This window comes from Mauremys mutica, chromosome 6 (genome assembly GCF_020497125.1).
Source record: "Mauremys mutica isolate MM-2020 ecotype Southern chromosome 6, ASM2049712v1, whole genome shotgun sequence".
Lineage (NCBI taxonomy): Eukaryota > Metazoa > Chordata > Testudines > Geoemydidae > Mauremys > Mauremys mutica.
In genome coordinates, this window is record NC_059077.1 from 120,062,202 (window position 1) to 120,086,569 (window position 24,368).

At 44.3% G+C, this 24,368-nt stretch overlaps 1 long non-coding RNA gene across 1 annotated transcript; it reads right to left on the reverse strand.

Annotated features, from left to right (window-relative positions):
* Window positions 1-2,528: 2,528 nt before the first annotated feature.
* On the reverse strand, window positions 2,529-19,484 carry LOC123372130. The gene is made up of 3 exons (XR_006580122.1): window positions 19,414-19,484; window positions 16,501-16,614; window positions 2,529-2,545 (listed from the first exon to the last, which is right to left on the reverse strand). It is a non-coding gene; the product is annotated as an uncharacterized LOC123372130 (long non-coding RNA).
* Window positions 19,485-24,368: the final 4,884 nt, after the last annotated feature.

Genomic DNA, 24,368 nt, shown 5'->3' on the forward strand with positions numbered 1-24,368 from the left:
CACTGGAAAAAATGTCAAAATGTGCCTTTGTGTTATTCCTTGTCAAACTACTTTTGGCCTGCCCAAGCAATTTGTTTCCTGGGGGGTAAGAGGGTGGACAGGTAAGAAGAAAAGAACTGAGCAAATTGTGGTGGGGAGAGAAGTTTTTTTGTTTGTTTGTTTTGGCTGGCTGAGAATATAAACCAGATGGGCGGGGTTGGGTCCTCGGGACCAGTTCTGATCTCAGTCACATGGGTATAACCAGGGGCGGCTCTAGACATTTCGCTGCCCCAAGCACGGCGGCACGCCGCGGGGGGCGCTCTGCCGGTCGCCGGTCCCGCGGCTCTGGTGGACCCTCCGCAGGCATGCTGCCGAAGGCCGCCTGCCTGCCGCCCTCCCGGCAACCGGCAGAGCGCCTGGAGCCGCCCCTGGGTATAACTCCATTGATCTGAGTGGTGTTACAATGGATTTACATCAATAAATCCAGAATCTGGCATTGTGAGTATGAATCTGATAACCCACCATGATTCAGAAGAAAACTGTCAAAAAAGGAAGAGTGGGGAGTAGTAATACTTTCACTAGCGCAACTTCCAGCTCCAATAGACAATGTTTGCCTGTTCTTGTGATTTAAAGTTTGGTATCACAATTTTTTGCATTAAAGCCCCAGCTCTGGGAGTCAGGTGATTATAGGAGAAATTCAGTTTTCATTTAAAAATAAGTAAATTTCTCAGTATTTTCAACTCCACGTTTCAAAATCATGAATTAGGCCCCCAAAACCATGTGTCTTAAAAATGGGATTTTTTAGAAAAAATTAATTTTGGGGGAGGGTAGGGGGGGCCTTTTTGTTTCCCATCTGCTTTTTCAGCCTCGAGGGGAGTAACACTTTCAGGCTTTTCTCCGCAACCAGGAGGGTTAGAAATTTATTTTCAACCAGAAGCTGAGATTCTCGCATAATCCCATGACTCCTGAAGCTGGGGCTTTAAGAAAAATGCCAAATGTTTCAAGACATACAACAGAAGTCATGACTTGGCAATACTGAACTACTCCCCTCCAGCCTGTGCCCCACAATCCACCAACCTTTGATCACTTGGCTCAGTGGATCAAATCCTGCCCCTAGCTACATGCCTACCTTGCCACTGAAGTCAAATGGATGGCATGGATGAAAATTTGGCCAGTGGGAGCAAAGTTATTTATACTGTATTTTGACACCCCCACCCCATGTGAACCACTTGGATTCGCCTCCTGCTATCTAGGGTATGCCTATATGGCAGTCATGGTCAGATCTCATATTGACATACCTAAGCCAGCTTTAATCTAGCTAGTTTGGGACTGGAGCAGCAAAACTACATTAAAGCTATATTAGGTATGTCTACTCAAGCTTCAATCACGCCCCCCATTGCAGTGTGGCCATATGCTTAAACAGGACTGTTTTGGGTCAGACCATGGTCATCTCATCTTTCCATTTGGGACTAGGATTGTGCAACCTTTATGCCAGCGACCTCTCATTTGCACAAGTAGTGCCCCTGACATCAGTGACACAATGTATGCAATATTCACCAAAGTGAATACGTGTTGCACAAATGGCACTTTCCATGGTATACAGTATTAAACTTATTTTTGCCTTTTTCTTAGCTGTGCAAACTAAAAGTCAACCTGATATTTGTGCCTGGTTGCTTTCCTCTCAATGCAGTTATCATTTAGTGTTTGTTACCTAGACAGAAATGTCTGACAGATAATTAGCGAGAGAAGCAAAATATTCCCTTTGCTCAGGGTTACGAGGCTTTTCCTAAGTTATTTTCAGATACTGAGGGTTGCTTTTTTATTTCCTCACACTGTTCATGCATCTCAAGCTGCAAATCCCTTCTGGAAGAAAGAATACCTGACCCACATTTTTGCATAGCATAATAAGAGGATGCATTTCACAGTATTTATAGTTCTGGGATTTATTTTTGGATGAGCTCGTATTACATTCCAAACACTTCTACTTAACATGTGGTGGCCGTGATGATGAAGTTCCATTAATGAAAGGCCCAGTGGAAGGGAGGGAGATGTTTGTTTGAAACAAGCAGAAGAAAAATGAAAGTGTGCCACCAAGCATCCCTGTTAGGGAAGGGATGTGTTACTGGCTCCATTTGACAGATATGGGAACTGATGCAGAGAAATTAGGTGACTTGCCCAAGGTCACTGAAAAATTGACTGCCAGCATGGGACCGCAACTGAAGAGTTACCTGATCTGTGCTCAACTTATTAAATCATGTCTCTTCCTAGGGAGAAATGCTGAAGGATTATGAATCAAGCAGGTATTCCTTGACCCAGTGCTTGGAGCATCATAGGCCAACTGGGATGCTGGGTCTTTCCAAGATGGAATGTTGGCACAATTCTTGGAAAATCAAAGTACTGGAGATTCAACTGTTAAGGCAACAGATTGTACGGGAAGTGTGAAGAATGCCTTCAGTTACTGCAGCTTCACAGCCCTAAGCGCTTTATCCAGCTCTCCCGGCATGTGTGTGAAAAGACTGATTATGAAGCAGTCCTTCCTGATGGCTTGTTGCCTCCAGAAGGGACCCTCCAGAATAAAAAGAAAAAATCTGAAACAACAAAAATCAGAAGACATAAAGATACTGCAAATGCCCCGTGCAGTCTCAAAAACAGAGAAAACTTTGCACCAGGTGCTATAATATACTGCTAGGGAGCCACTGTGCGCTGGAAGGCCCAAGCAAACACTCTCCTTGCAATTGTTCAGCATTCAGCTAATAGCTGTCTGAATCTAGGACTTCATTTACATGTGTGGTCATTGACCTAAGGGTCTGTGGTTTGGCTGGCCACTTTGGCTGAGCTGAGCCAGCCCCTGTAGCCTGTACAATATAAACAGGTTATTCGCCTGCATACTATAAACAGACTTCATGGCAGCTAGTTGTGTGATAGGCAATAGCTAGATTGACAGGGACAGTCTAATGACAGAAGGCCCAACCTAACCTTGGTCCTGCTTGGAAGTCAACTGAAAGACTCTGAATATTTCAGTAGGCTTGGATGGAGGCCAATGCCCCCAGATTGACAAATATCAATTAACAGCATTGAAGGACTGTCCATCAAGGACACTAATTGTTTGAAGTCAGGTAAGCAATTCACCACAAACAATTACAATGTAATAAAACTTTACTCGCATCAAACTGGGATCTCAGCAAACGAGACAGCTCATAAACAAAGTAGCACTGGGTAGCTGCAAGCCGGGAAGGTATCTGAATGGGGAAAGTATCTGCAATCATTTCCCAAAGACCAACAGTTAACATACTGTATGCTACAGGATAATATGCATGTCATATTGCCCCAAATGCCGCAGGAAACTGATATGTCATCGATAACCTCTGTCATTAGGGGGGGTTCCCGCCAACACATTATAACACTCATCTGAAGTTCCCTTTCTGTGTTTGGCTCCCCACCAGGCCCTAATGTGTGATTATGCACAACCATTTTAATCTGTATTTCTGGGTCTTTTCAGGCTACAGCATGAGTGGCTGGACATTACTGCCTGATGCATTTTCCAGTGATGTCCATGAGCTTTGTGGGCTCTGGATTACATCCCTCACCAGTCACCCGTCTGTTCCTGTAGGGTCTTGGAATGCATAGCCACCCTGGAGGCTCCACGATTAACTCAATGGCCTTGATTACTAATATTTTCATAGTGACTGTAATAATGGTGCTGAACTCAACTGTCAGTGCTCTGGGATCTTCAGAAGTGAGATCCCAGCAAGTCAGAGACCAGCTATGGGACAGCGGCAGATCTATCTACAGGTGACCATTCAACTCCCGAGTACCTTTGCGTCTGCAGGTGCTGTTGAGCAGCAGTTAACCCAAATGAGAACCGGAAGCGCATTCCTCCAGGACTTGGCCTTCACAAGGCTTGAGATAGCAGAATCCACAAAGGCTAGATTGTGCCTTTAGACCCAGACCAAGCAAGGAGTGCTGTAAGCGGCACCACCCAGGGAATAGCCCTAGGAGGTGTTGTGACCCTCCACCCCCCGGCCCGAGTCACAATTCCCTCCCTACTTCCTCCTTGTTCTTGAGGGGCTGGGAGAGGAGTGTGACTTATTGCTGGCCTGTCCCACCAGAGCTATACAGACTCATAGACTTTAAGGTCATGAGCATCTAGTCTGACCTCCTGCACATGGCAGGCCAGAGAACCTCCCCCTTCCCCTTCCCCTATGGCCTAGCTACTCCGGCCAGTGAATGAGGGGTGGAGCCAAAGATGTGCCTGCTCCCCACTTCTCCTGGCCACCTGCTCCATGGGAGGCAAAGCAACAACCCTACTGGAGCCTACGTAGCCAGACTCAAGATCCAGGTAGCCTGCATAGGAGTGTAAGCGTGTGTGTGTGTGTGTGTGTGTGTTCTTAAACAGAACCTAGCCCTATTTTTTTTCACTGAAGCTCATTGTTAGAAATAACCCCAATAGCTTGGATACCACCATAAAGGGCACAGTATAATAGCCTACATAGGTAGGTAGCTTGCTGCCCATTAGAGAGAGAATTTATACAATGCTGCCAAACAGCTGTGTTCTCTCCTTTCCCACATCCCTCCAGTAGCCCTCAGAAGCTCAGGAATGCAGGTACTAAAAAGGTTTCCTAACCTATTCCCTGTAGCTGCTCTCTGGCCAAAGACACGTCCTGCTCCATTCTCAGGGGCCCTGAACATGCGCAGCGAGGAAGAGCTGTCCATTTCTGAAGGATCAGAGTGATGCTGCTGGTAGGCGTTGTCCCATGACGTACCCTGTTAATGCTGGCCCTGTAACCTAGCGGCAAGTGCCAGCCGACTAGTCCAAGGTCATTCAAATTCCCTCACTCCCGTGTCTCTCCTCACCCCCAGGAGGTAGGGTAGCTGCTTTGGAAAGAACAGTCCCTTGTGTGGCACATCATCATGACTGCTATTCCCAACCAGACTAACAGTGTCAATCTCTCAAGTGCGGCATTAACTTGTTTGAGATGTTACAGTGGCCTCAAAATTTCAAGTCACGTGTCCCCCTTTCTGTGAGCTTTCTCCACACGCGCCTCATCTCCCCTCCCTGTGCCATGGTGATATAATGGCTTCTAAGCCGATGTTTGAATGAAATAAAAACTGACAGTGTCGAGGCATTTTAAGGACGTAGCTACGAAGGATTCATGCAATTAGCTTTTTGTCAGAATTCATTCTGTTAGCTCTGCCCCATGCTAATATCTTTAGAAACTCAGAAGAAGATGAGAATATGATGAATGAAACACCACTAGGCATGGTCTCTCCTGCAGTGCAATCCACCATTACAATGAGAGCCTTTGGGTGTGATAAATGGTTGACGAGGAAAGAGTTAGTTTCCAGGACAGGCAGTGTGCGTGCGTGTTTATATCCACATATCAGAAGCAGAGCTGTCAGCAATGCCTGTTGTTAAAGGTGTTTAACAATTAGCATTGTAAGCCCTTGTTTTCAGTTGTTTACAATGTTGCAAAACTTGAACGGTTAGGCAAAATTTTGCTTATGGGGTGTCTGCCTCCGGCTGAGCATGTTTCTAAAATTTCAGCAAAAATGGCTCAACTATTTCCAGGAAAGAGATTGGGCTGGGTAATGTGAACACTTTTCCCCTAACCGTTTCTTTGAAGAGTCTTAGTGCCTCTATGCAGTAAAGCAGGAATTTGACCTTTGGGACAGAGATTTTTGCTGTCCTCATGTAAATCCAGAGATTTGGCCAGATTATAAACCTCTGAACATTGTCCTGAGTAGACACTCAATTCTGGTTTTTATCTCTGGCTCTGCTGCAGACTTCCTAATACGTATGTGTAAATTGGCTAAATTCAGTGTTCAGGGCCAGCCTTCACACTGGCATTTCCAACATTTGAGGGCTTGACTTTGGAACCTTAATGTTATGTTAGTTTTGTGTGTGTGATGCTCTGCATAAAATGGAATCTGAACAAGCTCTGCTCTTAGTCACTGTCAGTTCTTCCCAAATCTACTGAGTTCCTCTAGCTCAAAAAAAGCCTGTTAATTACCTTCCAGCTTTCCATATTGTTACGTTTCTTGGAGCAAACACTGGCTATGCGAGAAGAAAGAGGTTATCATTAAGTAATGGTGTTAATTGTTTTTGTTGTGAGTTGTCTGGGGCTCAGTCCTGCCCCCGTTGATTGTCATTTGGAGTCTTTAGATATTGACTTCTGGGAAAGGATGAGCATATTGCCTTTATGTTGACTGGTTGTAGCTTAGAAGGAACATAAGAATATCTCTGTCACTGACAACTAACAGAGACTTCCTGAGTTCAAGTGATACAGACTGGTGGATCTGGAAGTGAAGAGCCAGGGTCCCATTCTCAGCTGAGCAGATTTGTTTTATCGCGTTGAGGGACTCGCCCCAGTCCCATTAGAAGGTCACGTGTGCCTTGGAAAGAAAGAAAGCTCTTCATGCTTAGGACGATTTGGGGCTACTAGAATGTTTCCTGGAGTTTCTGATTAAACTGAATAAGCACTTTTCAAGAGTAAAATTACTTCAAAATGTCTCCTCTTTGAAATGAGAGAGACAAAGTAGGTGAGGTGATATCTTTTATTGGACCAACTTCTGTTGATGGAAGGGACAAGCTTTCGAGCTACACAGAGCTCTTCCTCAGGTCTGCAGAAGGTTCCTAGAGTGTCCAAGTTAAATACAACATGGGACAGATTGTTAAACATAAGGGGTTCACTTAACATGAAGTGGGCAGACAGTAGAGATGATACAATGCCCCTTGCTTGACACCAATGAAAGGTTTTCCATTAGTTTCTGTGGGCAGGGGCTCAGGCCCTCCGTTTGTTTTTTAAACACATATTTAATAATACTATTTCATAATTTTAAATTGCCAGGTGTAATAGTGAAAGCAAAGACCCTTGACAGAGAAGAGAGAAATAAAAAAGAACAGAAAAGGAGAAACGAAGTGACCTTCTTGTAATTAAAAATGAATAGGTCAATTCAGATCACAGAGAGCTTCACAAAATGGTTTCATTTGACTTTCAAACAAATCATATATTTTATAAAGCCAGAGGTTTATTCAGAAGTGAGGGATTAACGGAGTAGACGTGCTTGTATTGGTTCTTGTGAGAAGCTTCACACTTCCAGCACTCGTGTGTTTAATGGAGCTCATGAAGAAACCAAACAGACACAGAACATATCACTTTCTAAAGTTACTTTTCAGAAGCCAAAGGTGTTGGTGTTGCAAAGAGAAGGAGAGATAAAAATTCATCTTCGTTATCATGACCTCCTCAGATTAGGCTGAGTTACTTTTCCAGATGGCCTCTGAAAATCTTTCATGTCTCTCGCTCCATTAGCTGGTGCACTTAGCAAAGGCTGGGTAATGACCAGACAGATTCTTCGCATCATGCACAAGAGGTTGCCACGTGTTTGCTTTTGTATTTTTGCCGATATTCTCCTTTTTTGAAAGCTACCAGCGTAGTCTGGTTTGGTCCCTACAGACGCCTCAGCTGGAGGCTATTTAGAACTGATAGACAATAACTACTGCTCGTCTGGAACCCCGAGGGCTAAGGAATGCTTCACGTAATTTCCAGATGACATTTCACCTCTTGCAGCTGTGAAAGCAAGAATCTTTCTTACAGACCCTGCAGTTTCCAACCTCTTGGAGGGGAAACTTGGGGTATTCAGGAGAATTGGGGCCTGCTTTCAGTTTACCTGCCAGACATGAGAATTTCTACATCTGAGAGACAGAAATAAGGATAATAGTTTTACAGCTACTGAAATATAACATAAGATTTCTCAAACTGAGATCTGTGAGCCTGTGTTAGTCCACAGAGCGCTTGCTGGTTCTCCATGGAAAGAAGGCTGGTCACATGGTGCTGGCATTTCTTATTTCCAGCTGCTTTTGAATTGCATTAAAAGCCACTAACAATAGATGTAAATACTTTCCTGGTGTTACTTTGCTTTGTAAAGAATGACAGAGTTGCCACCTTCCACAATATCTGGTGTTTTTTTTTTAAATCTCCAGCTCTTGGAGTCATGTGAATGCATTAGACTCTCAGCTTTCATTTTTCAAAAGTACATTTCTAGCCCTCTTAATTGGAACAAAAGGCTCACAAACTAGAAGGCAAATAAAAAGAACCCGATATTAATTATAATCTTAAAATCTCATGATGACATGGTGACATGCCACAGAGGCAGGTGAAGGGCCTGAAACATAGCACATCTTTTGAGCATCCTCCAGCACTTTCTATGACTCTGCCCAAATATTTGACAGTTGCCACCTTCTCATCAAGCTTGCTACACTGCTGTGTTTATACAGAACCAGAGCAATACCAACTTTATTGTGCAGCACTGCAACGTGGGCACTGAGGAACACTGGATGGACGTCTTCAATGATCATCTCGCTCAGCTGCTCCATACCAAGTGCAGGACAAGATCAGAAATGAGGACATTTGAAACGGAGCCCAGAAATCGCCTCCATCTGCACGGTTTGGGTTCAGCAGCCCTCTTGGTGTGGATATATTATTAGAATGGAAGACCAACGAATCCTGAAGCATGTGTACCAAGGAACGCCACTACCCAGTCAGCGATCACGTGGGGGCCAAAAGCAGTGATGGCGTGTTAAGATTGCCAATGATGGACGTCAATCGAACCCCCAGCCAGACCACCTTAAGTGATCAATCCGGCGGCATTCGATATGCAAAGAGGCCATATGATGATGAAAATGTCATGATGTTTAAGCCAATTTCATGATTCTGAGGGCCTGACTCTTAATTTTTTTGAATGCTTGGGGTTGGTAATGCTGTAATAGTGGTAGTTGCTACAGGATTGTTATGCAGTCAGGAGGGGGCTGATCTATGAGATGGTGAATACCAAGGGAGGTATCCATGAGACAATGTTTCTACTGAAATGTGATCCACACTCGGAACCCCTGATGTAAAGAATAATGCTAGCTGCTTTCATTAGCTGGTGCTAAAATTTTCCACACGCTGTTGAGTCACCGTCAGGTCTCATCTGACCTTTAATGGCATGTATGCTCCTAAACCCCTTAGACATTTTTGAAAATCTTCTCCATTGGTTTCAATGATTGAATGCTTTGCTGAATCTGGCCCTGTGTGCGCATCCTTCGTTTATCTAGCAGGTTTTGCATTAAAGTTCCTGAGCATTCATATCAGGAATAATCTGTTATGTGCACACAGTACAGTAGTCTTTAAGAAATAGACAAGGTTAACATAGGAACATATAAACAAGTCATAGGTCTGGAAGGGGACCTTTTGGGTCATCAAATCTACTCATATAATTCTGTTCGTATATTTAACGTATACTTGTGAAATGGTCTACGAGAAAGAGCAAGTTTTGTTATGCTTCTTACAGCTATTTTGGCCCACGTGAAATTAAGATATTAACTTCAGTGAAAAGACTAGGCCTACTTTAGGAGTGAGGAGCTACTCAGTCTGAGTAAGAGTGGCCCTCAAGTAACAAGAAATTAAACCCAGAGTAGAGAAGATAAGTAAAACCAAATATTTCAGGGAGAGTCATTTAAACTTATATTGGCAATAATAATGTGCACTGGTCCACATCTGATCTTCAGCTATTTCTAAATTACACAGAGATAATCAAAGAGAAAGCGGAGCCACTGCATATTCAAATTTAGAACAAGGCTTCATAATTAGTAAGCTGATGGCTCAGTCTGATCAATAGGGCATCCCTCTGGGTGCTCTGCGTGTTCTTTAAAAGGGCAGAGCATTATTAAAGACATAGGAAATACATTTAATCATATTTCACCTGTATGGGCGAGAGAATTAAGCCTTAAACTGGCAAGCTTCTCCTTTTCCAGTGCTTGCTGCTACTTCCCTCTCCCATTGACCTAACGATACCGAAGTGGCTTTCTCTGAAACTCACAGGGCAGGATTTTGCAAAGCCTCGCTGGCCTCTGCTCCCATTGGGCTTATCCTCACTGCATTGCTAGCTTGAGTTCTGCCCCTAACTTGACTCCCATCTGCACACAAAAATCTCTCGCCCCCGTGAAGTGGGGCTTCGAGCTGATGTGAGCTGGCCCGTCAGGAGAGCGGGTTGACGCTTGAGTACGGCTGGCCAGCGATGCAGTGTGAATGCAGCAGCTCAAGTTAATAACTTATCAGCTTCTAATCCAGCCACGCTGTGTGGCTAGAGCGCTGTTTGGCCGTGTGGGCTCTCACCCCACACTCACTCGAGCTAGGCGAAGGCGAGCGGCGCGACACAAGCAGACACATGCATTGACGACAAGCCCATTGAAGCCAGCCACTGACTTCAATGAGCAGCGTTAGGCCGAAGGGAAGCGCTTCTGAAAATGCCACCCCTGCACTCCTTGCCCCCGATCCCGCAACACTGAGGGCAGTGGGAGTTTTTCCATAGGCTTCAATGGGAGCGGCATTAGCGGGTTTTCAGCGTGGTTACTTCAGGAAACTGGCTTCTTTCCCTCGAGCTCCACCTGTTCCCAACGTCGCTCCCTAGTCCATATTGATTCTTGCTGGAGACTAAAGATACCTCATGTCCCGGTGTTGGCTTGAAACCACTGCCAGCGCTGCATGTGCTGAGCCCATGGGTCCTTCCCAGCCGTTCCTTCTACCACAGGATCCCACAAGGGGAGAGGAACCAGAACGTGTGACCGGAACCACAGCCTGCCTAGCACTAGCGTCGCAGGACTACAACAGGGACAGAGGATGTGGAATGAAGTTGGGAGCAAAGGATAATATGCACCCCAGGAAGCCTTCCTGGCTCTGGAGGCGTAAATCAATGGACCCCTCATTATCCCTCACGCAAGGAACAGCACCCTTTGATGCTGCGAACGTTGGGACCCCTCGCCTGGAGGGCTGAAGATACTGTGACCATGATGTGAGGAAGAAAACTGCTTAGGCCAAGACTGAAACTGGCTACGGTTAAGTTTTCATCAGTAGGAAGCATTTTGTTTTGTTTGTAACCAGACCTGTCTTTCTTTCTCTGGCTTAGGATCACTTCAATCTCTATCCTTTGTTAATAAACTTCATCTTGTTCTATTACAGATCCGGCTCGGTTCAGTGTATTAAAGTGAAGGGTGAGTCTTCAGCTAACCTAACAGGCTGGTGCGTGCTCTGGCTCTTTGGAGGCAGTGAACCTAATAATTTCTGCGAGCGTCCAGTGGGAGGGACTGGGCAATGCAGGGAGACGTCTCTGGGGTTCAGTGCCTTACGTGCAAGGCAAGGCTTAGGCTGGCAGAGTCTTGAAGAGGTTGCTGGCCAGGCAGACAGGCTGGCGTGTCAGGAAGCTGACACACAGCTTAGCAGCAGCAAAGCTCTCGCTCTTGTGAAGGCAGAGGGGTAACGCGGCGGGTCACAGCTGTGGGTGTCCTGGGCAGAACGTCACAGGCTGATTGCTGCTAACCCTTCCCCTGACCCCACCTATCTCTCACAGTATTTTCACTTCAGCCTAATGCCTCCTTTGCGTCACTGTCCTCTCATTCCCTCTATCCCCATCTTCTGCCAACCCCCCTCACCTCTCTCCATTCAATATCCCCTTCCCTCTGCGTCATTTTATTCCAAACAGGATTCTACCCCCAAATGATTAAAAAACAAACACACCAAACTGGGGAAAAAAAAGTCATGGCCCTAACACCATGCTTATAAAACCACCTATAGTTTGCTCTGCTTGTCTCTAGTGTCTCTTTCCTCCCACCCTGTCTCTGTCTTGTCTATTCGATTGTAAGCTCCCCAGGGCAGGAGTTGTCTGTTACTCAGTGTTCCCAAGCCTCGCAATATTTGGCATTATCTTAAAGCCCCAGCTGCTAGAACTGTGAGAATTCCTGCATTCATTTTTTTAAAAAAAAGAGTAAGTTTCTAGCCCTCGTGGCTGTGGAGAAACACCAGAAAATATGAGCCAAGCGCACCCTGCAGGATCAAAAAACAGAAGGCAAATGGGAAAGAACCCAGTATTTATTGTTTTTAAAAAGTTCATGATTTTAAAGTCAATCTCATGATTGTTTGGATCCCGACGTATGATTTTTACACACTTGGGATGGCAATACTGTTCACCGTGTGCTCATACAGAGCTTAGCACAACAGGGTCCTGACCTCGGTTCAGGCTTCCAAACCCAACCATATTATAAAATATAATATACCCATAGGTATGGGAGGATGCTGCATACCAAGACGTGATGTGCGCTCTGCCGTGTGCATTGTAATAGGCTGGTGTGTTACCAGTATTTGGGCATTTCAGATTCAAAGGGCTACCAGACCATACTGGAGGGTGGTTTGAAGCACAGCATGCAGAAAAAGGAAGCTGGTGCCAGCGTCATGACACCTGGTACTGTGCATTCCTGGTCCCAGAACACAATCAGTTGGCTGGGCAGTTGGATCAGCTTTAAAGGCACTTTACTACTTCCTCTAAATTTGGGAGAACCAGTCAGTATATGCCCTGTTTCCTGAAAGTGGCAGGTAAAGTTGGTCCCAAAAAAATGTCAACAGAGCAATGAGAAAAGGCACGTCAACGAAATCAAAAAGTTTCATGGGACTGTGCCAATTGCAACAACATTTTTAGGGGGAAAAGTCAAAACAAATTGTTTCAACTTTCTCATTTCATGTTGACAATGTCGAAACATTTCATGTCAATGCAAAACCATTTCATTTTGACGTTAGCATTCGGATTCACTTTGACGATTAACATGTCATTCATGTACTGTTTCTAATATTTTAATGCTTCAACATTATCAACATGAACAGATTCGATGGTTCCAAATTAAAATGTTTCAAAATTTTCATTTGGTGGGAAATTTCAAAATTTCGGCTTCTTGTTTGTTCAGTTTGGAACAAAAACAAATGTCAAAAATGCCAGAATTTCCCAGAGAATCAGAAATTCTGCTTTCCAAACAGCTCCCGTTTCAGCTACCCCTGGAGAATGCCATAAAAAAAACCGCTAATTCAGCCAATGATTGATTTGCATAGAATTCCATGATCAAGACCCTCTTCAGCACCTACAGATGTCTCCGATGCAAAAGCCGGTGGATTTCTTTCAGGTTAACGGGGACCATATTATACATTTACTTATTTAAAACCAGGGAAGAAAAGTCAGGATCAGAGAGAAGACATGGACCTCAAAGCTGTCTAGTGAAGGTCACATCATATAAATGAGTAAAGTGTTTAGCACAATGGGGGGTTGTGGTGGCCTTTAAGTGCTACTACAATATAAATGCTAAATAATAACAATAATTTATTAATATTTGTTTAGGTTCTTACATTGGCATCTGTCATAGAAGAATAGGATGGGAAATGTCAGCAAATGTGGCAAACATTTTAAACTTATAGGACCAGATCCTTAGGTGATGTAAATTGGCAGAGGTCCACATAGCTGTGGGGAGCTAAATCAAAGTATATCCAAATACATGAGAAATTACAGCACAAAACATCAATACGTAACTGGGGAAGGGGAACACATATCATCCAATTATAAAACAAAAATAAAGAGTCTTTTTTTTTCTTTTCTGACTTTTATTTTATGTTTTAAGTTAAGATGTTTTTTAAAAGTGAAGATTAAAAAAAATCCCAACATAAAAACATAAAGGAAAAGTCAGAAAAGACAAAAGGCTCTGGCTCTGAATGATGTTTGTTAATATTCCCATAAAGACTCAGGGGGTGGTTAATCACCCACCAGTAGCCTCCTCGGCAGTGTGAATGAGATGAGAAGGAGCGGATATTTGGTTCAGCTACATAAGTGACAACATTCCTAGTGGATAAAGAAAGGTCAGCAGAAGCATTTAAACCAGTCTGCGCTTTGCTGCCAATTGTGAATAAGTAACAAAGAATTTGTTTGAATGATGGCGCGGAAGGACAACCTTGTAGTTAAGGTGATTGAGTGAGATTCCAGAGATGTGGGTTGAATGCTCTGCCACAGACTGCCTAAATGACCTTGGGCAAGTGACTTTACCTCCAGGTGCCTCAGTTACCCATCTGTAAAATGGGGTAATAATTAGAGCTGGGCGGGAAATGGTTTTCCCTTCGTGAACAATTTTTTGAGATTTCAACCATTTTCCTATCCCACACATGGATAAGAAGGAGACTTTTTGAAATTTTTTATACAAAACGAGAGAGTGAGTGCTCAGAATAACCGACTCCCTGGTGATTAGTGCCCTCACCTGGGATTTGGGAAACCCAAGTGCAAGTGCCTTTGTCTTCCACGTTCCAGGAGAGAGCTCTTATTGCTGGGCTATTGGCTATTCAGCGGGAGGGCAGGGGGGTTTCCTTTGATAAGTTTCAGTTGTGACAAATTGGCTTTTTCCGATGAAAAACTGTTTTGTCAAAAAATTCCTGATCAGCTCTAATAAAATAAAATATTAATAGTCCTTTTCCCAGCCAGAGTTAGATGGTGGCTGACATCCGTACAGCCAGAGGGGAAAAAAAAAAAACAACCCTGCAGAAATGGAACCAGAATAGAGTTTGAAACCACAGCTTTCAAACCCCACAGCTGGACGCCCTGCCACTACATGAAGGTAATAAACTAGTGTAAATGTGCACTGGCTCTGACATAGCCGGGAAACAACCCCCTCTGCTCGGCTTGCGAGTTCCATCACATTAACTCCCTCCACATAACCATGGCAACACGTGTACAAAAACACACTGTGTGGCTGGAAGTGCCTTCTTCCCAGGTAAACCCTGCACCCCCAGTCAGCTGACTGTGGAGAGCACCAGGGAGCCCTCTTTAAGTACCAGAGCAATCAGCGGCTTGTTTATTAAACCCTATTTAATTTTATTTATAATGCACTGCTGGAATAAGGGTCTCTCGGCACAGGTATCTGGAAGGCTGGTGGAAGATGGCTAATCCGCTGCTTATTTTACCTGGTATATTTACATAATGTTAATTCACTCTCTTTTGTTATTTTATTTTATTTTCTAGTTACTTGAATAAAAATATCATGTTTAGCTAAATGTTTAGCTTTGGAATCAATGCCATGCCAGCTCCGTGCGGAATGGGCTGGGGAGCTGATTTTGCATTGATGCCTGGGTCATAGCTTCGCCTAGGACCAGACTGTAACCTCCTCATTTACTCTGCACTGTGCCTTCCTCCTGAAATAGCCCCGCTGAGCTGGACTGTGGCTCTGTTACTCACACTGGGGAGTTGATCCTCACCTGGGGATTATCCCCAATTTCCATGGGCGCATGGTATCAGACTCGGGCCCTTAGCAGCTCCATGTGAACTGTACAGTAGGTATTAGTAAGTTTACTACGGTGGTGGCTAAGGACCAGAAAAGACCGGGGCCCTATTGTGCGAGTCACTGTATACTATAGTACAGAGTATAGATGCTCCCTGCCCCGTAGATGATAGAACCTTCAGTGGACAAGGAGAACAATGAAGATGATTCAATATTCTTATTCATTCAGATATTGGGGGTTAGACTAGATCAGTGGTTCTCAACCAGGGGTACATGCACCCATGGGGGTATGCAGAGGTCTTCCAAGGAGTACATCAACTCATCTGGATATTTGCTTAGTTTTAAAATAGGCCACATAAAAAGCACTAGCAAAGTGAGTACAAACTCAAATGTCATACAGACAGTGACTTGTTTATTCTGCTCTGTATACTATACACTGAAATGTAAGTACAATATTTATATTCCAATTGATTTATGTTATAACGATATGGTAAAAGAGAGAGTAAGCAATTTTTCAGGAATAGCATGCTGTCTGTGACACTTTTGTATTTTCATGTCTGATTTTGTCAGCAAGTAGTTTTGAAGTGAGGTGATACTTGGGGGTACGCAAGACAAATCAGACTCCACTGGACTACAGGACCCAAGTGGTCCCTTCTGACCCTATGGTTCTATGATCAGCGTCCTCTTTGTAACAGCATTTAACATATCTGAAGACTGTTAGCAGGTTCCCCCTCCCCCACTCCCATCTGCTTTTCTCAAGACTAAAAATGCCTAGTTGTTTTAACCTTTCCTCGTAGGTCAGGTTTTTCTAAACCTTTTATCGTTTTTGCTGCTCTCCTCTGGACTCTCTACGATTCGTTCACATCTCTCCTAAAGCGTTGCACTCAGAACTGTACACAGTACTCCAGCCTAGGCCTCACTAGTGCTGAGTAGAGCGAGACAATTACCTCCCATGTCTGCATCCCAGAATGCAGGGGTGCCAGAAAGACCGGGGGTGGGGGTGGGGGAGAAGCAACCCAGTGGGCCAAAGGTGAGTCATGTTCTGACCTAGTGCCCGGGGTCATAACGCCGCTCCCTCAGATTTGGCTCGCCCACTGCTCCCTCGTACCGGCAAGGAAGTGGCTGTGCTGGTTCTCTACCCAGCTCTGGAGAAGCGTCAAGGGTTGGTGGCGGCTGCCAGGGTCATGTCCTCAGAAATGTGTGTGGAGGGGCAATGGCCATTCCCCACCCCATCTCTTGTTCCTAAGCCAGAATGATAGTCACCTTTTTTGCATTTGCATTACATTATTGACTCATATTCAATTTGTGATCCACTCTAACTCCCAGCTCCTTTTCAGCATTACCACCACCTAGCCACTTATTCCTCATTTTGTAGTTATGATTTTGATTTTTTCCTCCCTGCTTTGCACCTTTATTGAATTTGCTCTTATTGCTTTCAGACCAAATATCCGATGCATCAAGGTCGTTTTGAATTCTCATCCTGTGCTCCAAAGTGCTTGCAACCCCTCCCAACTTGGTGTCATCTGCAAATTGTATAACCACACTCTCCACTTCATTATCCAAGTCATTAATGAAAATATTGAATAGTTCCGGACCCACAGCTGACCCCACCAGATACGTCCTCCCTGTTTGACAGCAAACCATTGATAACAACCCTTTGAGCATGTTGTTTCAACCAGTTGTGGATCCATCTTATAGTGATATCATCTAGAACACATTTAGATCTTACATTTGAAATAGACCAGACACAGCCAGGCTGGAGGAAGGAGTAGAATACACAACCAGAGGGCAGCAAATGGCATGGCTGAGACATGATTTTTTGTTTCTTTGAGGGGGCGGGTTAACAATCTCAGCAACACCACCGAGTCTGCTCAAAAACCCACTGAAGCCAGGGGCTGCCTTTCCGTTGGCTCCCAGGGCTACGAATAGGGCCCATTGTTGCAATCCATTCCCAAGAGGCCTGGCTTTAAAAATAAAAATAAGCAGCGTTGCTGGCAATTGAATGGGAGAGGGGGGAAGGGAGGGGAAAGAAGCCATGAAATCCATCAAACCTGTATTTGTCTCATTAAAAGTGTTTTTAATTTATAATGTCCTGGAATGTAGTTGTCATCCAGCTGTGCAGCCATGACAATGCTGCCTCTTACATTTTTTTTTTCTAACTCCACTCTCCCACCTCACTGGGACTGCCATCAATTTCTGCTCATCAGCAGCAGTTACAGTAAATGGATTCATTTGTGGGCAAAGGGAGCGGAGAGACAAAGGTGACAATATAATTAAGGTTTTTAATTCTATGCCTGAACAGTTAAGTCCAGAACTCATGATAATTAGCTGGCTGTAATGAAAGATCTTTAGTCGTTATTTTCCCTTTGTTTCCTATAATTGTTCATTTTGGCCAGCTACTTTTGTCCTTTAATCTGAATCCTCCCTGATGGTGCTCTGTCACTGCATTTATTCTCTCGAACTGTAAAAATGTGTTCATGGAGCAGTAATATATGAAAGGTGTATATATATACACACACACACACACACACACAGAGACACACACACTGCAATATACTACCTTAGCATATTACACTAGCTACACATTAGTGTATTCTGCGTATGATAGGTGGATAGATTGCTGGAGATGCAAAGAGGTAGATGGATGAATGGATGAATACATAGGTAGAAGGATGGAGAGACAAACAATTTATATCACAATAGCTGGGACTAACAAAACGCTGTAATTTTCAGCATAGTGGGCTTATATATGTTGGGACTCTTCTGGCTGGAATTTATTTTTTTTTTTAAAATAAATAAATAAACCTATCCTATAGCAATCAGCGCTATTGTCCCATCCATCTAAGTCCTGTTATACATTATCGCTGTCCTTAAAAATAATCTGAAACAAAAAAGTGATTTTTTTTCACATTTTCGTCATTGTTCCACACTATATATATATATATTAAACATATGGGGGAAATCTTACTGCAAACTGGAGCTGATTGGGAATTTTTCAGCGTTTTTTGGTTAGAAAATGCAGATTCAGCAAAACCCAACTTTGTGTAGAATTGTGGGGGAGAACCCCAGAATAGCCTAATGGTGAGGAAGTGGCAGCCCCTCCCCAGAATAGCACTAACCTACAATTTCAAAGATCCAGCTTCGAGTCTCTCCTCCACCTTATCTGAAACAGGGATTTGAACCTGAGTGGCCTGCGTGACTGCTCAAACCACAGGGCTATAAAGTTAGTCTCTCCCTCTGAATATTTAATTATTCATACAAAGTGAAACGGCTCCAACAGGCGAGTGAGCAAGAGGGAGCTGTAGGTTTTTTCACAAAAAAATGTCAAAAGGTCTCATTTTTGTTCTGAGGGAGACTGAAAACAGACTTCAAAACCTCAACATTTTTCATGAAACAGAATGCTTGTTTTCTGGCCAGCCCTACAGCCAACTTGGGGAAACAAGGAATTTAAATGATAATGTCCTCATCAGATCGTATTTCATGACTGTGAGGTCACAGCTGTAAACTACTTTTAAGTCTATTTAAAAAAATTTTTTTAAAGTATTTTAAAAAGAGACACACACACTGAAAATAATCTTAAAGTGCTTTTCTGAGGCTTGGCTGATGTCTCTCTGACATTGCAGGCTCACTCTTATCCAGTGTCAAAAAGATCACCGCTCTCTCGCACGGCCAAATCACAAAGGCCCTGATCTTGTAATGAGACGTGCATGGGCAAACAGTAATGCACACACAGAGCTCTTTACAGGCCCGGGCCTCACGACTCATCAAGAATAAACTCAAGTATCAGAGGGGGAGCCATGTTAGGCTGGATCTGTAAAAGCAGCAAAGAGTCCTGTGGCACCTTATAGACTAACAGACGTAGTGGAGCATGAGCTTTTGTGAGTGAATACCCACTTGGTCAGTAGCATGTGAGAATAAACTAACATGTAAAGGCCTTGTGGTTTTCCCACAAGCTCTGAATAAGAGGCAGCATGCTGTTAATCTGCCTCTGAGCAGACCAGGGAAGCTATGATGACTCAGAATCACATTTTGGGGTTTGCTTTCCCCCTTTTCCCAGGGGGAAGCGATCCACAGCAGCCCTGTACCTGGTGCAGATTACTCCCTGCTTTGCTGGTGTACCATGGGGGAGGTGGCGTCAAAGGTCTACCCCTCCCCACCCCACTCCCCACCCATCTGCGCGGGCGGGGGAGTAGTGGCTCCACAGAAACTGCTTTCCTTCTCACGCTGGAGGTAGACTTGCCTCCAGAGATGCAGAGCAAGCCCCAATCTTGCCCTAAGAGATCAGAAAGATGTGCTCTACACGGTTCCTAATGAAAACTTACCGTGAACCATGAAAGGCTGTTCTTACAATTCAGGGTCCAGGTGACATCCTAACCCTGCCAGCTTTGCTCTCATGATTACCATGACAACACCGGAATTCCTTGATAGGAGGGGAATCTAGGCCCTGTACTCCATGGTCACCCATCAAGAGGGTTAGGAGGCCGTGTACAGTTTCAATAACATGCTCCCAGAGCCAGTGTGGAGCTTTTATCCATCTTTTCATTCTAGACAACCATCCACTCTTAGAGCCTCTTGCGCATGGCCTAGGGATAACCTCGTTAGAGGCTGCCAGTCGCTGCTCCAGTCCTGGTTCTGAGGTGATGGTCTCCTCTGTGAAACAATGCTCTCTCTTCACCTGACAGTAACGTCACCACTGCCATACACACAGGGAAGAAACCTGTGATTGTTTCCATATTGGGATCAGCCACTTGGTGCTACTTTGAATCAGCCTCAGTTGTATTTTCTTTTTCGCTCACACTAAGCCGGCAGGCTGAGAAGACTTTTCATTTGCATGGCTCTTAAGACAGATGACCTTGAGGGAGCTAGCACACCTCCATTGGGTAAAAATGAGTTTGGATTAATTTCTAATCAAGACTATTACTGAAACAAAGAAAGATATTCATAGCTTCATAGATTGCAAGGCCAGACGAGACCACTGCAACCATCAAGTCTAGAGAACTTCGCACAGGCTAGAGAACTTCGCCAAAATAATTCCTAGTGCAGCTATTTTAGAAAAGCATCCAATCTTGATTTAAAAATGATCAGTGATGGAGAATCCACCACGACCCTTGGTAAATTGTTCTAATGGTTAATTATTCTCACTGTTGAAAATTTACTCTTTATTTTCAATCTGAACTTGTCTAGCTTCAACTTCCAGCCACTGAATTGTGTTAGACCTTCTTCCGCTAGACTGAAGAGTCCATTATTACCTATTTGTTCCCCAGGTATATGTTTATCGGCTGATCAAGTCACCTCTTAACCTTCTCTTTGTTAAGCTAAATAGATTGAGTCTATCCACTATACAGCAGGTTTTCCAATCCTTTAATCATTCTCGTGGCTCTTCTCTGCACCCTCTCCAATTTATCAACATCCTTCTTGAATTGTGGGCACCAGAACTGGACACAGGATTTCAGCAGCAGTTGCACCAGTGCCAAGTGCAGAGGTAAAATAACCTCTCTGTTCCTACTTGACATTACCCTGTCTACACATCTCAGAATCGCATTAGCCCTTGTGGCCACAGCATCGCCCTGGGAGCTCACGTTCAGCTGATTATCCACCATGACCCCCAAATCTTTTTCAGAGTCACTGCTTCCCAGGATAGAGTCCCCCATCCTATAAGTATGGCCTACATTCTTGGTTCCTGAATGTAACGCACATTTTAGATATTAACCAGGCTTTTTTTATATTCTGGGGAATTTAAATCTGCAAACATGAGCTTCTTGTTTTCATTCTTGTGAGTGGTTAGTGTCAGTCAGAGGTTCAGTATAAAAAGCTTCTCAAAAAGGTGACATGGTGCATACAGCTGGGTCAAAATACCAGCTACACCTTGGGAGCAGTAGTAGAACGGTCTTGTTGACTTTGGACGCCATCACCCCCTCCCAGAGGAGAACCTGCGCAGAGAGAGAACATGCTTCAGGAACCGTCAAGCTGGTGTCAAACTTGGGTTCCTGAACTACTGTCCCAACAAATGAAAGGAAAGGGAAGGGATTATGGCAGGGCCTCTCAACCTCACAGTGCCCTAGGATGTGCAGGGATTGATGGTCCCACCCCTCGCAGTCCTAGGGTACTCAAAGGTATTCAACTTCCCCCACACTCATTCCTAAGCATCCTCTTTTTGTTAGCCCGGCTCTTCCCCCCACTGCACCTGCCTTCAGTGACCCTTACCATATGGCTTAGAGAAGATGGGCATGAGTTTATATTGCTCATGGCAGCATTTGTTTACCCCAGATTTCCAAGCAGAAATTCTGCAGAGTTCAGAGGGGAGTATGCTGCTAAATTGGTGGCTTCGTAACAGTGCCTCACCCCAAACCTCTCCAGCCTCAGAGCCCAAGCTAGGGTTTTTCCTGCAAGGGAGAGCGGGAGCAGCGGGCGCTCAGCACCTTGCAGGATCAAGCCATGTTAATAAGAGGTTTCTACAATCCTGGGCCTGCAAGAAGCATGACTCTCCAGCTCCTGTTCTTAATAATTATCCATAACAATCCCAGTCTTGCTGTCAGGTGTTGGCAGCAGCAGCAAACACCAGATTTAAGGTGCAAGGAGTCACTCTGAAAACTAACTGTCGCCCTGGACTTGAGCTCTCCCCCAGAAACAAAGGAAAAGTCATACCTTCCTTGGGTGCCCTGGGGTTAGAGCACTGGCCTGGGACTCAGACAATATGGGTTCTAGTCTCTGCTCTACCATTGGCCTGCTGGGTGACATCGGGCAAGTCTCTGTGCCTCAGTTTCCCCATCTGTAAAATGGGGGTCACGATACTGACCTCCTTTGAAAGCATGTTGAACTCTATGGTATAAGAGCTAGGTAGTGTCATTAGGGTGACTGAGCAACAACAATTTCAGCTTTGTTTAGTGACTCAGTAGGAGAGGCCTCACCAGGCTTCACACAGCTCTGCATCACTTCCCATTAAGGAGTCCTCTCAACAGCACCAGATTTGCAGCAGAAAGAAGCCAGTGTAGCATATCAAAGCCTTACACAGAAACCTTGTTATAAGGTAGGAACCCTTTTCTTATTAAGCATCTCAGTTCTGCTCCCCCACCAATTCTGAGTTTGTGTACAGTTATGATGGTCCCAAAACATCACTGGAGAAATTCTGGGTAAAAAGCATATGCAAATGAAGCTCCCTCTGTAGCCGTACTTCCCTCTGATCACCAATAGGTGGGGCAGAGAGCTCCTTCCCCTCTGGAGTTTCCATCCATCTGCAGTTCTGATGCAATATCTACAGCATCTGCAAATACCTGGTGCAGATGAAGGATCTCTGTGACCGTTCTTCCCCTCTTCACCACAGACGGGAGCAGAGAGCTGCTTACCCCCAAAGCTCCAGGCCAGAGGGCTTACCTAATAATGAATTCTCTATTTGTGCAGAGATCTGAGAAGTAACAAGTATATCTGAAACATTCAAACAATCATAACAAGACCTTGGGTAAGCAAGGAGCCTACTCACATCAGATCTGAATTGGGCCCTAAACTGGAAGACTGCAAGTAAGTGGAAGGGTGTGTGTATTCGGGGGCAAGTGGAGGGAATGAAAAGCAGCTACGAAAAACTGATAAGACGACGTGTATTTGCAACGCGTCAGCAGGAAAAACCAACAGTGGCACAGCAGAAAGTGAATCATTCCCTACACCACAGAAATAGTTACATGAAACACTGGGAGAATTTTATGCAACAGTAACTTTGACTTATCACATAACTTAGCACATAACACCAATATGACCCTGCAGAGAGACTATTTTGGCAAGTAATTTGCCCTTTGTGACCTGCCTGTAATCCTTGATAACACTCTTATTGCTTCAATACTGTGTGCGCTGGAAAAGAGACAGTAAAAGAATGTCTTTTTGGAACAAGAAAAGTAGTAAAGTTGTTCCTACAAAGTAAAATCAAATACTGACAAGTCGTGTAATGAATAAGTAGCAGGCTGCCTGTTTGCTATGTCATTTATCTCCTGGGGTTTTTTTTTCCTGGTAGCTTATCTTTACAATAATATTTCAGCCCAAAGCTCACAATCTCCCTCTCCATTTCCTTATCATTAGATAGTATTCCTGAGGTGCTAGGTGCTGTACAAATATATAAAGTCATACTCCCTGCCCCGAAAAACGTACATACGGAGCAGCACTAATGTGGGCGGCAGTATTATCTAGTGGTTAGAGCACTAGCCTGGGAGACAGGAGATATGGGTTATATTCTCAGCTCTACCATTGGGCTCCTGGGTGATTTTGGGCAAGTCTCTGTGCCTCAGTTTCCCCATCTGTAAAATGGGGATCACGATACTGACCTCCTTTGTAACGCATTTTGAAATCTCTCGTATAAGAGCTAGGTAGTCTCATTAGGGTGACTGGGCAACAAAATGGCAGATGAAATTCAGCACTGATAAGTAATACACATTGGAAAAATAATCCCAGTTATACATATACACTGATGCGGTCTAAATTATCTGTTACCACCCAAGAAAGAGATCTTAGAGACACCGGGGATAGTTCACTGAAAAATTTCGCTCAGTGTGCAGCACTGGTCAAAAAGGCTAACAGTAGGTTATGATCTAGGGAAGACAATAAGACACAAAATATGATAGTGCCTCTATATATAAATCCCTGGTGCATCCACACCTTGAATACTGTGTCCAGTTCTGGTCACCTCACCTCAGAAAAGATACAGTGAAACTGGAAAAGGTTCAGAGAAGGGGAACAAAGCAAATCCAGGGTATGGAATGGCTTCCATATGAGAAGAGACTAAAAAGATTAGGGCTGTTAGAGATGATTAATGGTCGATATGATAGGGGTCTATAAAACCAGGAATGGTGTGGAAAAAATGAATAGATAAGGTGTTACTTATCCTTTCCCACACTACAAAAATCAGGAGTCCCCCAAAGAAATGAATAGGTTTAATACAAACAAGAGGGAATACTTCTTCACATAACACACAGTCAACCTGTGGAACTCATTGCCAGGGGATGTTGTGAAGGACAAAAGTATAACTTGGTTCAGAAAAGAACTGGATAAGCTCGTGGAGGATGGGCCCATCAATGGCTATTAGCCAAGATGGCCAGGGATGCAACCCCATGTTTGGGGCAACCCTAAACCTCTGACTGCCAGCACTTGGGACCAGACAACAAGGGTAGATCATTCCATAATTGCCCTGTTCTGTACACTGCTCCTGAAGCTTGGGTATGGGCCTCTGACAGAGACAATCAATTCTGGAAGTGTGCTTACATCCATGTTTCTCATATTGCTTCACAGACCATCCTAT